This window comes from Amblyomma maculatum, chromosome 7 (genome assembly GCF_055883805.1).
Source record: "Amblyomma maculatum isolate TAMU_Amacu chromosome 7, ASM5588380v1, whole genome shotgun sequence".
NCBI classification, from domain to species: Eukaryota; Metazoa; Arthropoda; class Arachnida; order Ixodida; family Ixodidae; genus Amblyomma; species Amblyomma maculatum.
The window spans coordinates 131,080,458-131,096,692 of record NC_139350.1 but is presented as its reverse complement, the minus strand read 5'-3'; the positions used below and the strand labels follow the sequence as shown (position 1 = coordinate 131,096,692).

At 45.1% G+C, this 16,235-nt stretch overlaps 1 pseudogene; it reads right to left on the bottom strand.

Annotated features, from left to right (window-relative positions):
- Window positions 1–3,272: 3,272 nt before the first annotated feature.
- LOC146184740 (uncharacterized) lies at window positions 3,273–4,706 on the bottom strand (annotated as a pseudogene).
- Window positions 4,707–16,235: the final 11,529 nt, after the last annotated feature.

Here is a 16,235-nt window from a genome sequence, read left to right as displayed (position 1 = left end):
GCCTCTCGTGGAAGGAGCGGGAGTTAGGCCGCGGTTGGTAGCTACCGCCTCGCGAGTTGACGGCGTGAGTTGGGGCCCCTGTGTTTGCGCAGCTGTTCTTGGCAGCGCGCCAGAGGTCACCCTAAAGGTCAATGGTAGCTACCGCCTCGTTACGCGAAGGTCTGAAATGTGAAAGTAGTATTGCTTTGGCAATAATAATATTGGGTACTACATCGGCAACAGGCTCATTGAGAGCTGAATTTGCTAAATAATCCGCCCATGTATTAGAAGCGATGCTGCAGTGTCCCGAAACCCACTGAAAACGTACTTCCTGTAAATGTAACGGAAGGAAAAACTTCACGGTTTGTTTCAAAAGATGCATTTTCGAACTTTGTTATGCAACTAAGAATGACTGGCAGTCAGAGAGTATGATTACGTGAGCAACGTTACTGGGAACTTTTTGAAGGGCTAAACCAATTGCAAGCAATTCAGCAGTAAATATTGGTGTTTAATCAGGGATCCCTACAGAAAAACTCCAATCGAGTGCTTGGGAATAAATCCCTATTGCTGCTTTTTCATCCCGTTGTGAGGCATCTGTGAAAATAGCTATGTGTCTTGGATATTATAATAGATAATCTTCAAGGTGCCCATTTATTACAGTGGTAGTCAAGTGTTTCGCATTAGATGGCAACGATTGGTCAAAGCGCAGTGCGGAAGTAGCTTGAACATTGCCAACACGTCTTAATGAAATAAGCGAAACTGCAATTTTGGACAGCAAGGATTGAGTAAATACAAATTGTGGTTGCTTAAATTGCGGCCAATGAATATCTAGAAAATGATCTTGGTGTGTAATAAAAATGGGAGAAGCCACTCCCGACAGAGATTCCAGTGCTCGTAAAAAGATTCGCACAGTGAGGAGCTCAAATCGAGAGTTCAAGTCACGTACACGGGCCTCTAAATGGAGGACTGCATTTAAAACTGATTTTGGCAGCCCCAAACATAGTCGTAAAGTTCGCCTCTCCTGTAGCAACAAAGGTCGTAGTTTGTATTTAGGACTGCCCAAAAAAAGAACACAGCCGAACTCCAGAATTGGTCTCAAATTGGTTTTATAGCGAAACAAAAGAGTATCTCTACGCATACCGTATTTCTTATGGCTAGTTCGAATCAGGCGACCAAGGGCTCGCTCACCTTTAAGGCAATTACTTTTGATATGAGCCCGCCAGTCTAATTGGGAGTGGTATAATACACCCAAGTACTTTAAGGATTCAACCTGTGGGATTTGTGAACCACAATACGCAAGGGAGATATAAAGAGGGTGTGCCGGTGGCAAAACGAGTACTGAGGATTTTTTCACGTTAAGAAATAATTTTAATTTACCCAGCCAAACTTCAAGGGCATTAACGTAGGCTTGCAATAACTGGTATGAAGAATGAACATATCGTGCAGAAGAGAAAGAGGCAATATAATCCGCAAACACGTACACTTTTATATTTGGATAAACAGGAATATCCCTCATTATTATATTAAATAGCAATGGAGATAGCACCGATCCCTGAGGCACGCCTCTATTTCGGACGTTATAGAAACTCTAGTGCATAAAAATTTCCTATTCCTGAAGAATTCTTTTAGCCACGCAATAATGTAAAAAGGTGGCCTAATTTTCTTTATCTTATTCAACAGTATAGAGTGTTCTACACTGTCATATGCTTTGGCGATATCCAAAATAAGCAATGCCGACACTTTTTTCTTCTTTATTGCTAACCTAATTCTACTCTCCAAATCTGTATGAGCCATCCAAATCGAGCACCCTTGACGAAACCCAATTTGTGCATCACTAAATGCATTCAGGGTCATAACATGGTTTTTAAGGCGCAGGTGAACTGTGCGTTCAATAAGTTTCGCTAGATTAGAAGTTAGAGAAATCGGCCGAATATTATCCAAATCAAAACCTTTTTTCGGATCTCTGAGGATTAGTATAATTTTAGCAACTTTCAAGTATTCAGGTAACCAAGCAGTTTCCAGAAAAAAAATCAACAATATTCAACACTTCCGAGTTGTGATCTTGCACTAAAGCTTTCAACATAGCGACTGCAATACCGTCGCACCCAGGAGCTGCAGGTTTCAGCGCAGCCGCTATACAATGCAATTCCGATGGCTCAACTGCAATGAAATCAGCGCGTGGCGTAGGTCGAAATAGTGGAACCACTGTTTGCGCTTGAAAGCAAATAGCAAGACCATTAGCAGTTTGTTCAAGTTTATCTTTTTCTTCATTGGGTGATAACACCTCTGACTAGGTTACATCTGGTGATGAACTTTGGTTGCGTTCCATGAACCTATACAATGCCTTCCGATTAATTGGATTAGATAATTATTCCTATTACCGTTATACTCATCCTTTGTTAGGGACAGACGATTTGACAGTGAACACTGAATGCTCAGTGGCATCTAACAGAGAAGAAAGTTCTTGTTGAGCACGTTCAGAATGCTCAGATGATGCTATGGAGGAAAAATAGGAATTTACAAACTTTTTAAAGAATTCATGCTTGACAAGCTTTTTTAACAAAACTTGAAGTTGGGCTAGATGGTGCATTGTAACTTGACTGAAGATAAAGCGCACGGGAAGACACACACAAGGGAAGAAAACACAGGACAGGCGCTAACTCACATCTGGTTTATTGCAGCAATAACAGCAAATATATGCTGAAAAGGGGTCATGCGCAGTACATAACAATCACATAAAGACAGAGAAAAAAATATAAGGAATATTACAAAACATGATCAAGGAATTTCACAAAACTCGATCAAGAAAACTGATCTCTGCTTTCCAGAGCCGCACCGACGTATCGCTGACACACCTATCTCCCCTTTTCCCGATATGGAATGCCTCCAAAAGCTCACGCGCTGTCTTATCACGGCCTCTGCCCAGAATCTTAATGTCAGCCAGACGCGGCTCGCACGCCGTGCAGTTCGCGCAATGCGCTGCCAAATTTGTCCCTCCACTCCTTACAGCCCGCAAATGATCCCCTGCTCGATCATTATTACAGCGCCCGGTCTTGCCAATGTAGGCTTCCCACAGGTCAGCGGGATCTCATATACGACCCCCATGCAGCAGTCGACAAACCGCTTAGCATGTTTTTTCTCACAACCGCTCGATTTTCCAACACGCGAAATGCGTGAGCAAAGCTCCGCCATCTTCTTCGGAGCGGAGAACACCACCGGCACGCCATTTCTGTTCGCCACTTTCTTCACGTGGTGCGCAACCTTATGCATATACGGTACCACAACAGGTTTAGCCGTATTTCTCACCGGAGCAGTTTTCTTCCCAAACATGGCTCGCTTGGTTTTTCCGGAGCAGGGCTTCCGTCACTGACATAATGACCGCGCAGGGGTAACCAGCTTACAGCAACCGCTGTATTTGCCTATTAAAACTCGACTGCACAGCATGCGGGCACGACTTCGTGAGGGCAGACCCTAAGCATTGGCTAGCGATAGCTCTTTTAACAGTTTTAGAATGTGCCAAAGAGTAGGGCAAAAGTTGTTTCTGTGCCCGCGGAGCGTACGATCAACAAACATGACCATTCCCTAAAGTAACGTTAATATCTAAAACTGCAATGAACCCTGTGAAGGAAGTTCATGAGTGAAAACCAGACCTCTCCCATTCTGCCCAAAGTTGTCCAAAATCCCACCCACCGCGTCAGTGTACGTCGAGTTTGGTAGCTTGTTAAGAACAATCAGAAAATCATCCACGTACCGAAATACCTTTAGCACACCTTTCCCATTAAAGCTCTGCTCAAGGGCGCGGTCAACAAAAGCTAAAAACACATTACAAAGAACCGGGGCAACACAAGAACCAATACATATCCCTTGTTTCTGGCGATAAAATCTGTTCTCAAAAGAGATAAACGTAACACCAATATAAAACTCAAGCACACGTATAAAATTATCCACTGTTAGACCACTAGAGTTCTGAAATTGTACAACCCCAGTTTCTTCAATAGCATCTCTCACAGCAACGAACAGGGCAGCATGAGGCACCGAATAATATAAATCTTCCACGTGTGCAGAGAATACATAGCCAATCGACGTATTATCCTCGAGAAAGCTCACCACTTCATTCGAATTCTTCGTTAAAAATGGGTCTTGAAACTGCAGTGAATTTAAATGCTTCTGAAGGTACTTGCTTAATACATGCTGCCAAGTACCATTTTCACTAACAACAGACCTAAAAGGCACATTCAGCTTATGTGTTTTAGCCGTAAAAACACTGAGAGGGCATTGCACCTAGTACTAACAATATCATTTGCTAACATGTCGAGAACCAAGTCTTTGCACAGGGCAGCCGCTTTACCCTTCACTCTAGTGGCGCTGGACTTTACTTCCTCGAAATTCTTGGGGATCGCATCTTGCGCTCTCCTATGGTATTCCTCTTCAGTCAACGCCACGAAGCCTCCTTCCTTGTCCGACTGAAGCAGTCGTAACTTATTGTGCTGGAAGAAGGATACAACCTTCCCCCACCCATCCTTGGAACGGCCCGCGGAGGACCTGGCAGTTTTCATCAGCGCGTCCACACCATCAAGTAGGCATCTTTCTTGGTCTTCTCCTGCAGCCTTCCTAGCTATTTGCCGATTAAGCGCGAGCAATTCATGGCCCGGTACACTTGGTTCCTGACAGAATTTGGGACCCTTGCTTAAAATATTGGAAACGTCCCCCGGCAACATCGCATCACCAACCACTGCCACATCAGTAGCCCGACAAACACAGCTCTGCCTGCCCTCAGTCGAATGCTAGGCTTGGTTAAAGGTCTGGGCCCAGAGGAATTCCGTCAGATTAGCCGCATGGCGTCTAATGGCACGTAGCTTGATCTCGGCTAACCAACCAGGGTCTAACGCATAACACAGGGCCCGCAAATGGTCCTGATATCTTCGCACCTGTCGCCACAGCTCGGACCTCAACAATTTAAAAAAACTTTTCAAAAGTATCCAGGCGGTCATGTTTGTGTTTGGTCATGTTTGTTGGTCGTACGCTCCGCGGGCACAGAAACAACTTTTGCCCTACTCTTCGGCACATTCTAAAACTGTTAAAAGAGCTATCGCTAGCCAATGCTTAGGGTCTGCCCTCACGAAGTCGTGCCCGCATGCTGTGCAGTCGAGTTTTAATAGGCAAATACAGCGGTTGCTGTCTGCTGGTTACCCCTGCGCGGCCATTATGTCAGTGACGGAAGCCCTGCTCCGGAAAACCAAGCGAGCCATGTTTGGGAAGAAAACTGCTCCGGTGAGAAATACGGCTAAACCTGTTGTGGTACCGTATATGCATATGGTTGCGCACCACGTGAAGAAAGTGGCGAACAGACAGACATGGCGTGCCGGTGGTGTTCTCCGCTCCGAAGAAGATGGCGGAGCTTTGCTCACGCATTTCGCGTGTTGGAAAATCGAGCGGTTGTGAGAAAAAACATGCTAAGCGGTTTGTCGACTGCTGCATGGGGGTCGTATATGAGATCCCGCTGACCTGTGGGAAGGCCTACATTGGCAAGACCGGGCGCTGTAATAATGATCGAGCAGGGGATCATTTGCGGGCTGTAAGGAGTGGAGGGACAAATTTGGCAGCGCATTGCGCGAACTGCACGGCGTGCGAGCCGCGTCTGGCTGACATTAAGATTCTGGGCAGAGGCCGTGATAAGACAGCGCGTGAGCTTTTGGAGGCATTCCATATCGGGAAAAGGGGAGATAGGTGTGTCAGCGATACGTCGGTGCGGCTCTGGAAGGCAGAGATCAGTTTTCTTGATCGGGTTTTGTGAAATTCCTTGATCATGTTTTGTAATATTCCTTATATTTTTTTTCTCTGTCTTTATGTTATTGTTATGTACTGCGCATGACCCCTTTTCAGCATATATTTGCTGTTAATGCTGCAATAAACCAGATGTCAGTTAGCGCCTGTCCTGTGTTTTCTTCTCTTGTGTGTGTCTTCCCGTGCGCTTTATCTTCAGTCAAGTGACAAACTTTTCTTCACAAGTAATTACTCTAAGGGGAGCAGATACTACATTAAACATAATTGGGAAGTGGTCGCTAGATGTACCACAATCCACCGAAGCCCATAATGAGACCCTAAATCCATTTGCTGCTAACGTTAAATCAATTACCGACCTAGAACCTGCTCGCAGGTAGGTTATGCCTGGACTATTAAAGGAACGTACATCATTTACAGATATCCTGTTCCAAAGCCGCTGCCCACATATATCTGAACTGTAACCCCAAATAACATGGTGTCAATTAAAATCGCCAGCAATAATCAGTCTTGTTGGTTGAACTCAATAGATCACTTAAACAATCTGTTGTACGGACACCTGTTGGGAAGTAGACATTTGCAATAGTGAGAGGAGAACACTGTGGAATTGCGTTATCAACTGTAAGCAGTTCGCTGTCTTGTCGCAGAATTTTGTGTGACACTATTTCCCGATGAAATGTCTTTGACGAAATTAATGTTAGCAAGCCGCCACCCCGGCCGCTAGTGCGATCTGATCTAAAAGTTCTAAAATATTTAGAGAAAATAGCCAATTTGGCAAAAGCTAAGTTTCTTGTAATAAAAGTATGTCTGGATTGAAATTTGAAATAAGATTCTTCAAATCGTGAAACGAAGATGCAATTGAACGACAATTCCACTGCAGTACTTTTAATCCCGCCATGATGATTGTAGAATGCGGGAGGCTGTAACAGCCTGCTTCAAGATATCAGTATTATACTGAAGATTAGGGGAGCCTTTTTTACTTTTAGTGTTAGAATGAGCGGATTTTGAGGGAGAGGTAGAAGCGCGGCGCTTCATGGATGAACATGTCATCTCTACATCCAATGTGTAAATGGTGGAAACGTGAGTATCCACAGGGCCCTGACCCTGTACTTTCATTAAATAAAAAGGAGTAGGCGTCGTCTGGGTAGAAACTCCGTCAACAGAGGCCCTAGCAACCACAGGAGCATGGCATTCAGCTATACCAGGGTTGCCAACTTGCAAAGCTGCAATTTCGGTAGAACCAATCTTTATAGCTATGACCTGTGACACAGCTTTTGTAAACGTGCTTAACATGTGCTCGAAGAAACTCTCAAGTGATTTCTCTACAGCTGAGACAACCGACTTTGTCATGCCTGTTTCCAGATCCGAAGCTAATGTTTTTGCACAAGCGGCTACGAATTCCTCTTATGGTCCAGCTGTGCGTAGGCATCTGCTCTAAAACACTTCTTATGCTGCATAATGTCGAGAACAGTTTGCTCATCTGCGAGTTCTGGGCTTGCATCATCATCAGCAGGGTGATCTGCGTGACATAGTGTGCAAATTACCACAGCAGACGTACACATGCCAAATGAATGGTCGTCTCCGCACAGTCTGCAGCATGTTCCGGATTTGCATGGCTTGCTGCTGTGACCGAATCGCCAGCAGTTTTACCACTGCAAAGGGCGAGGCTGCAGGGGATCTACACGGTACACAATGGGCCATACCCGAATCTCTGTGGACAGTTAGCCCCTACAAACGTCGCTATCATCGATTCTGTCGGCACCCAGGAGTCACCAACATTCCTGCTGCAACGGAATAGTGATAAGATGCCAATAAATTCCTCGATCATTTCTTGCGGAGAAGCCGACGAATCCACGCCGCGTATAATACCTTTTGCACATGCCAGTTGTTCAGGTATAAAAGGCTTTACTGGCTATGATGCAAACGATGTGCATCGGAGCAAGTCCGACACACACTGTATACTCGAGGACTCACAGAGGATACCGCTTCTGCCAAATGGACGCACCTCAGAGATTTCTAGGTAGTGGGGGTGACAGCCTTTAGCTGCTCCTGGATTATTTTTGGATTTTTCAACTTCAGGGCTCCATCCCAAATTGTTACAAATGCCACCGGTATTATGCTTATTCCATTCCTTCCAAAAGATTCCAAGTCCAAGCTTTGGGCTGGCAGACTGGCAAACGAGGATGCCGAACTCCCACCTGGGGAAGCTAGAGACATTATAGGCCTAATTGTACATGAAACCTAATTCCGGTTTAAAACAACTACTGGCCAATCCCCGACGTGAAATGGCCTCACCGGAGAGAACGGTCAGGCTCGCCGACAAGACAGGATCCAGCAGTCAGGAGAAGACAGCAGAACAACTCACCAGCACAAAAGCACAGTAGTAAGCAACAAACCGAGCTTTCCTGTTTGACCTTCCTCTCTTCTTCTTCTTCTTCTTCTTCCTTGGCTCAGCTACCGTCACAGGTAAAGCGCCTGCTTCAACTTCGTTTTTTCCCTACCGCGTCACCTTTGTCGAAGTAGTTATCAAATGATGTCCTCGGCTGACATGAACTGCCTCTCATCAACATACGCCAACCTTCTTTTTTTCATATATTTGATTATTATTTCATCCTTCATAACAATCTTGTTATGCCCAGAGGCGATAAACATCGCAAAAAAAAAAGGCTGCCCCTGCCCTACTGAACAGGTAGTTGCATCAAGCTAGAAAGGCGTAGCGCGTCCTTGTGCCTCCCAGACAAATGCACAAGACATTCGAAGAGTGCAGTCGACTCTTCGTTTTTCACTGTGACCTTCAAGATTACCAAATATTACAGAGGCCATACTTAATTTTGCGCTGTTTGATTTCTGCAATCAGGGGCAAAATTTGAGAAATGCACACTCTACAAAGCTGCATATTTTAATAGGCACACATGACCATGCCTAAGCCAGACGTTTGCAGAAAGTGTAGACAACGAGGGACTCCACGCTCAGACGTGCTCGAGATCATCTGCGACTCCGTTATTCAGGCGTGTCAGACACTACACAACAGTGTTATGCTTAGCACTTGCGATGTACAGCAGAGTCGAGATCTGCTGGCGTTTTTATAAGTGATCTCAACTTGTCCCATCATCGCTTTAGCGACATAATTTCATGTGGCCATATATTGTCAGAAAATACGATTTATACATTTTATGCATGCCGAATATAAGTCAAATGTCTGCCATTTTTTTTGCATGAATGAGATTAGGGCGTGAACAACTGATATGAACCGATAATTTTCTTATCAGAACAAAAGTAGGTCGCGGCTGGTGTGAGCTTTCGTACTGCGCAAATAAACATAACGCAAATGCTTTCTTATTCAACTGCTATTGAAAATATGCGCCAGAACAATCAGCTTTCGTCGAAGCGGATCTCCACAGGTTCCGCACAGCCATCTGTTGGGTGCAATATCCTGGCATCCACTGGGAAAAATGCATGTGCAAGCTACGAGCCTCCTTCCAATAAACACATCACACCTCCACCCCCACCCCCTAATAACATTAAGCTGCACTCACAATTCACCCTCCCCCCCCCCCAAAAAAAAACGAAAAAACATTATTTCAACAAACCCAACTTCGTCTATTTCCTCCATTAAAAATTCTCCATTCATAAGAAGCCCGCGCAGCAGTAGACTGAAAAACATAATCTGAAGACGATATTGGGATACTCTCTAATGCAAAATGTGAGAGCAGCGGTGTCAGCATTTTCGCGATATATGGAAGCACAGTATTTTAGATGTATGTATGTATGTATGTATGTATGTATGTATGTATGTATGTATGTATGTATGTATGTATGTATGTATGTATGTATGTATAACATTAAGTTTCACTCACCATTCACCTTCCCCCGCCCCCAAAGAAAACACAATAAATCTTAACAAACCCACCTCGCCGATTTCCTCCATTGAAAATTCTCCATCCATAAGAAGCCCGCGCAGCAGTAGACTGAAAAAATGTTTTAAGGATGATATTGGGATACTCTCTAATGCAAAATTGTAGAGCAGCTGTGTCAGCGTTTTCGCGATATATGCAAGTAAAATATTTTAGATGTTACGTATGTATGTATGTATGTATGTATGTATGTATGTATGTATGTATGTATGTATGTATGTATGTATGTATGTATGTATGTATGTATGTATGTATGTATGTATGTATGTATGTATGTATGTATGTATGTATGTATGTATGTATGTATGTATGTATGTATGTATGTATGTATGTATGTATGTATGTATGTATGTATGTATGTATGTATGTATGTATGTATGTATGTATGTATGTATGTATGTATGTATGTATGTATGTATGTATGTATGTATGTATGTATGCAAGTGTGTATGTGCAGTTACGCAACATTATTCTCATGCGTCAACGAGAATTTCTCAGTAGTGAAAGAAGACATGAGTGAGCTCTTTTTTGTCTTCTTAGAAATTCCCTGTGGCTCATGACTCTCTCGTAACTCGCGACTCTCTTTCGTTCTGTTAAGCTAACATCAACGGTGACGCGTCTCAACCGCCAAAAATTCATAAGAGCTGCGTAATAAAATACATCGGTTCACCGTGGTTACGCCGGTAACTCACGCGAAAGCACTATCGGCTCAACGCATTCATCTTCATCAGTTTTTGGGAGACCCGTGAAAAATATTTTTGGGCGGTTCGGGTTCACATTTGGTGCGAGCATAGATCTTGGCACAGTACATCACACTTTGATATCAATTTTTGGTTCAGTTTGGCGGAATCAATTTTCGAATTAGCCAAGCCAAATTTTTTGGGTGGGCTAAACTTGATGGGGACCATAGAACAAGACACGGCCAATTTTGTACTTGGATATCAGTTGGGACCATTTAAGCGAGGTCAATTTTCGGATGACCAGGCTCAAAAATCATAGGTAGGCCCGGGAGAAATTAAGCTTGCGAATAAGCCCGGGTGCTGTACACTGTACTTGGGTAGAAATTTTGGTCCAATTATTGTAACCTGTGTGTCGAGTTTCTGTACGCCGCTTTTGAAATTCGCGCCGGTTTGGTGATTGGTCTCCTGGACGTATACACTGCAGACATATTTGCCCGACTTGAATTGATCCGAAAATCGAGCAAGACGATATTTGTCTCGTGGTAGCAGTCTCCAGATGGATACTTCGGCATTAAAGGGTGCTGATAGCTCCGGGTTCATTTCGACAACCCGGAGCTTTCTTACCTTGCGCTGACATCCCACAGCACATGCACACGGGATCACTTCGCGTTTCATTGGAGCATCGATACAGTGGCTGAATTAGAACCCACGTCCACACATCGCGCAGTTGAATGCCCGAAACACTGTCCCCGTGGGCAGTCGAGTCCTCCCTTCCTCACAAAGCACTGCCTAACTTCTTGCCAAAGCTGGCTTCTCCACTAGTACGCTAGCACTGTGAGAAAGCCAACTTGATTCTCAAACAGAGGTAATTATTACATGATCATAAAATGAATGGCTGAATGAAACCTTGTATTTACATATTATTTTGCATTTGATTGCTCGACGACTGGAGAGATGGGGCATGCCATTATTTTGGCCCTGAAAAACATATTTCGAGCTTCTGGCTCAGGAATAAGTGCACTTATTTGCTCATGTACGCTACTGTTTTGCCAACTTTGGCAGCGCCAAATGGAATTATATTCCAAAAAGATAACTGAGAAAATGTATATTGCAAATTCATCCCTGTAGTGAAGCGTACCAAGATGTTCAGAAGCTTTAAATTTTATTCTTTTTCTAAATTGCCAATTGGGTACATGCAGTGTTTCTTCGTTTTCGGCAATGTTGGCTTTATTGATCAGAACGATGGAATAAGCTACAACAACAAACATCGAGCAATGCATTTTACACGAACTTGCCTGCGAACTAATAAAAACTCGCGGCTGTAAGTAACGAAAAGATATTACGAGATTTTAAAGAAGAATCGAATCACAAGTATAATTGACTGCGATTAGAAGAAAACATTTCCGATAGTTTTTCATATATTTGCCAAGGCAGCATACACTACATGAATACCCATAATTAAAAGCATGTTACGCGGTATATATAAATAAACCGATGTCACAACAGCCGCTACGCTAGCGAGATGAGTGGGTTGAGCAGAACTGGGAGAAGGTGCGCGTTTTGCCTATTCGATTATCGAAACCTGTGCGTTGGAGCGCTGCCGAAACTATGCTTGGTTCACCCTCATAGCGCAAATGTCATCGGGTGAAAACTATCTATTGCTGGTGCAGTGAATGAGGCGATTACAAAAAAAATTGCCGGCATTTTAAATCTTCTAAACCTAGTTATGCAGCGAAGGCATGTCGCTTGCTGACAAAGTTGCAAGGTCCTCTGTGTAACGTTCCAATATGGCCCAGCTTCGCTCGGATACGCGGCCAAGCGCGCACTGCTTAGGCGAGTGGTGCGCTTCTCTTTAAACCACGGATAAGTGCGCATCGACTCACGTGGTCTGAAAGCTGGAGAGCGCATGCGCGGCGGTTACAGCTGCGATATAGAACTGCGGAAAAGAGCGCGCGCTGGCGGCGGCATCGTTTGCGGAACCACCGCGGCGAGTGACATGGCTGTGTCACCCGTTAATAATAAGAGGATTATTAACGATACGCTCTTAATGGTACGCACACTCCCAGACACCCTTAGAGTGAGTGTGGGTAGCTGTTCCGGTCGCAAAGGAGATGCCCTCGACTTGCGTGGCAAGCTCAGCCAGAACTGACCTACCTTGTAGTGACCGAAGGGGGTGGCCGTTTGGTGCACAGTTTTCGTCGGTTCAAGCCAAAGTAAGGACCGGAGTCAGAAGTAACAAACAAACCAAACTTTATACACAGCAAGAGACGATACAGAGGAATACACACGATCACTTAAAATGTACAGACGAGAGGTTCACTCAAAACCAACGCTAAGCATGCAACTACAGAGGTATTCAATAACACAGAGGCTTAGACACAGAACAAAAACGATAGAGTCACATTAACAAGCACCAAATTGTTCACCGGGCACTGCTGCAGTCATCTGTCTCGAGAGTCACGATGTGGCCACCGTGCAAGACGAGCGCCGCTCCCTCACAGGTCCGTGGGCTTGCCAGCAGCGGGTGATCCCCGGGTGTCCAGCCGAAGCACTTGCGAACACGCCGCAACCACTGATTGACTGACTGACTACACAAGCGGCGCGGCCTCCATAAATAGGGCGCGCCGCATCTGTCAAGACACGCCAAGGCTAGCGCGCACGCACACTTAGCTTCGCTTGTTGAAGCGTTCCCTTTTCCTCCCTTCGAGCCGCGCGTCGTGATTGGCTAGGTCCCATAGAATTTTCTGGAGACGTCTGGCATTTCCGGCCTGATGAATCGCCGTCATCGCCGGGCGATGAGAAAGAGGGTGACGGTGAAGCGTACAAATTTACGCGCTCACTCGCGCGGAAAAGGAGACTTTTCCCGAACATTGTAGACCCTTCGATGTGGTGCCGCGCGGGCCTCGCGCCGCGCCGGCTTGATAAAAGTGTGCGCCGATTTTGTGACACTGCCCCTCCCTTAAAAAATATTGTCCTACAATATTCTCAATACACACGAACATCGCGCGCACATGCATGCGCTCACAAACTTTACGGGCAAATGTCCACATCACGCACATGCTTTGATGTTCAACATAAGCGGCAAGAACTCAACTGAGTTTTCACGTCATAACGCAATGACATGCCACCATAAACATGACACTTTAACTCCAAATACCTTCAACATATGTCGCTACTCGGCCACACTGCGATGCACTCTTACAACAAGAGTCACACGAATTCAACCATGAAAACTTTCAAGTACAGATTACTGCACTTTGATTCCTACCCCACGCGCCGTGAGGCAGCGTACAATATAAATAACATACAAGGTTTTCATGTTCCCTCATTCGTGGGTTCCAGTCCAAACCTAAATTTCCGAGCGTTATTCCAACTTGTGATCAGTGCATGAAACGCTTCTGTCCGCCAGGGATTCTGCCTTCGCTCTAGCCACTCGCAATTGAGGTGCTTCCATGTTCCTAGATCGGGCTACTGCATATTCCTTATGGCATGGCTGATAGCAACCTAGCAAATGACACAACCAATGTGTGCCGATAAATGCCCCTACAACCAGTAACGCCAATGGATACACGGGAACCTACGCCAACGCGCGCAAACCAACAAAAAGAATCACTGTATTAGTGCTGTTTCCTATGCACCGGTATTACTTCCGCTGAAAGTTAAATATTCGAAGTAATGCCCCATAAGCAGGAGAATAACTTGGGCTACCTGCATCAATGACGGCCTAGGCGTTCCTGACTTTATTTCCTGTGTCGTCTCTTTCTTTTCGGTTTTCTCCTGAGGTGTTTCCTTTTCTTTATTCTTTTCTCGGGGCTTTTCATCTGGTTTCACGGGGCCTTGCTTTCCTCGCCTTCCCCTTTCCTTTTCAGGTTCACTGCAGCGCACAAGCGCGGAACTTCGATCTGGGTCGTCAGGACATGTTGCCTCCTTGATGTTGCTGTCACGAAATTGGCGCACATTTTTACTAAGCCGGCGCGGCGCGACGCCCGCGCGTCGCCGCATCGAAACTTCCACAAGGATCTAGAAAAACCTCCTTTCCCGCGCGAGAGAGAGCGTAGCTTTGTACACTTTGCCGTCACCCCCTTTTTCATCGCCCGGCGATGACGGTGATTCATCAGTCCGAAAAATGCCAGACGTCTCCAGAAAATTCTACGGGACCCAGCCAATCACGACGCATGGCTCGACGGGAGGAAAAGGGAGCGCTCTAACCAGCGAAGCTAAGTGTGTGTGCGCGTTAGCCTTAGCGTGGCTTAACAGACAGATGCGGCGCTCGCTATTTATGGAGGCCGCGCCGCTTATGTTGTCAGTCAGTCAGTCAGTGGTTGCGGCGTGTTCGCAAGTGCGACAACTGGACTCCCGGGGATCACCCGCTGATGGCAAGCACACGGACCTGCGAGGGAGCGGCGCTCGTCTTGTATGGCGGCCACATCGCGACTCTCGAGGCGTCGGACTGCAACAGTGCCCGGTGAACAATTTGGTGTTTGTTTGTGTCTCTCTCGTGTTTGATCTGTGTTGTAAAGCCTCTGTGTTATTGAATACCTCTGTAGTTGCATGCTTAGCGTTAGTTTTCTGTGAACCTCTCGTCTGTGCAATTTTAGTGTTTGTGTGTTCCTCTGTATCGTCTCTTGCTGTGCATTAAGTTTGTTTTGTTTGTTACTTCTGACTCCGACCCTTCCTCTACGTAAACCTCTTATAAAGCTGCCGTGAAATAATAGCAGTTGCTTCAAATGAGAGATTCTTCACTAAGTTTGGAAAAAAAAAGGTAAGTGAAAAAAAAAGCAAAAATATTTCCCCCCCCCCCCGTTTCACAGTGGGACTAAAACCCCCGTAACCGGTGATAAGTGTCAGCAAACGAGATATTTTAATCACTATTTTGCTTTAGTTTTCTATTATACAGCTGTTAAAACGCTTGAAAGCTTGATTTGTTTGGGTCATGCATATTAAGGTCACCTGTGCGATAAGCTCGTTTCTCAACATTGGAAATTTCTTTCTATAAATTCAGACGACCTGAGAAGCCATGCGGAATGCACCGAGCTTGGCTAAACTCGAGTTCTAGTCTGAGCCCTGGCGACACATCAATTGTATTAAGATATGAAATTCAGCACTTGGCATGCCTTCCACTTGGGCTTCCTTCAAGGTCTTTGTGGTCATTCCACAAACTACGACGCACGTCATCACACTCTCGGGGCATTCATTCAATTCTTTGTCGTTCCACAAAGTGCATTAGTTGGTGTAAACTGTGGAAGAAATATCGCGTTTTTATTGCGCTCTCTTTAGTAAATTACAAGCCTTTTAAAGTCTGCAAGATGTGAACGGTATGCGCCTTAGTACAATTTGTCACTTTATAAAATTTTGCATTGTGCCACGGAGGAATGTTAGGCCAGCCTGATTAGCTCGGATGGATTTTATTACAAGCCATAATTTCATGGCGGACAGTGCCCCTCTTGCCACGTGACCCTGCAGACTACGCGCCTGATTGGAATGGAGCGATGGCTTTGCAGGTTAGGTGAGCGCAGTCATGTAGACAGCCCTTCGAAGACGTCTATAATAGTGGCAATAAATCCCTGTCTGCTTCCGCAAGTCCACAATAAGGCTAGAAAGCAGTGTTCAGCATATGGTGACAGTCAGCTTCAGAGTTGAGAAACATTTTGTGTATACGATGAGCTATCGGAATCCTCAGTAAGTAGTAAATAATTAACGTTTTCAATTTCTAAGAGGTTTACCTTTGCAATAGGGGATTTATTTATTTGGTTCCGCGCCTAGGCAGGGTTAAAAAAATCAGGTGAGATAATGTACGCGGATTTCTCTTTTCCTGCAGTTGGCTTAGCTTATGTATTGTAACCTGCTTAATTCATTGACCATGCCAGTCTTTAAATTTCGA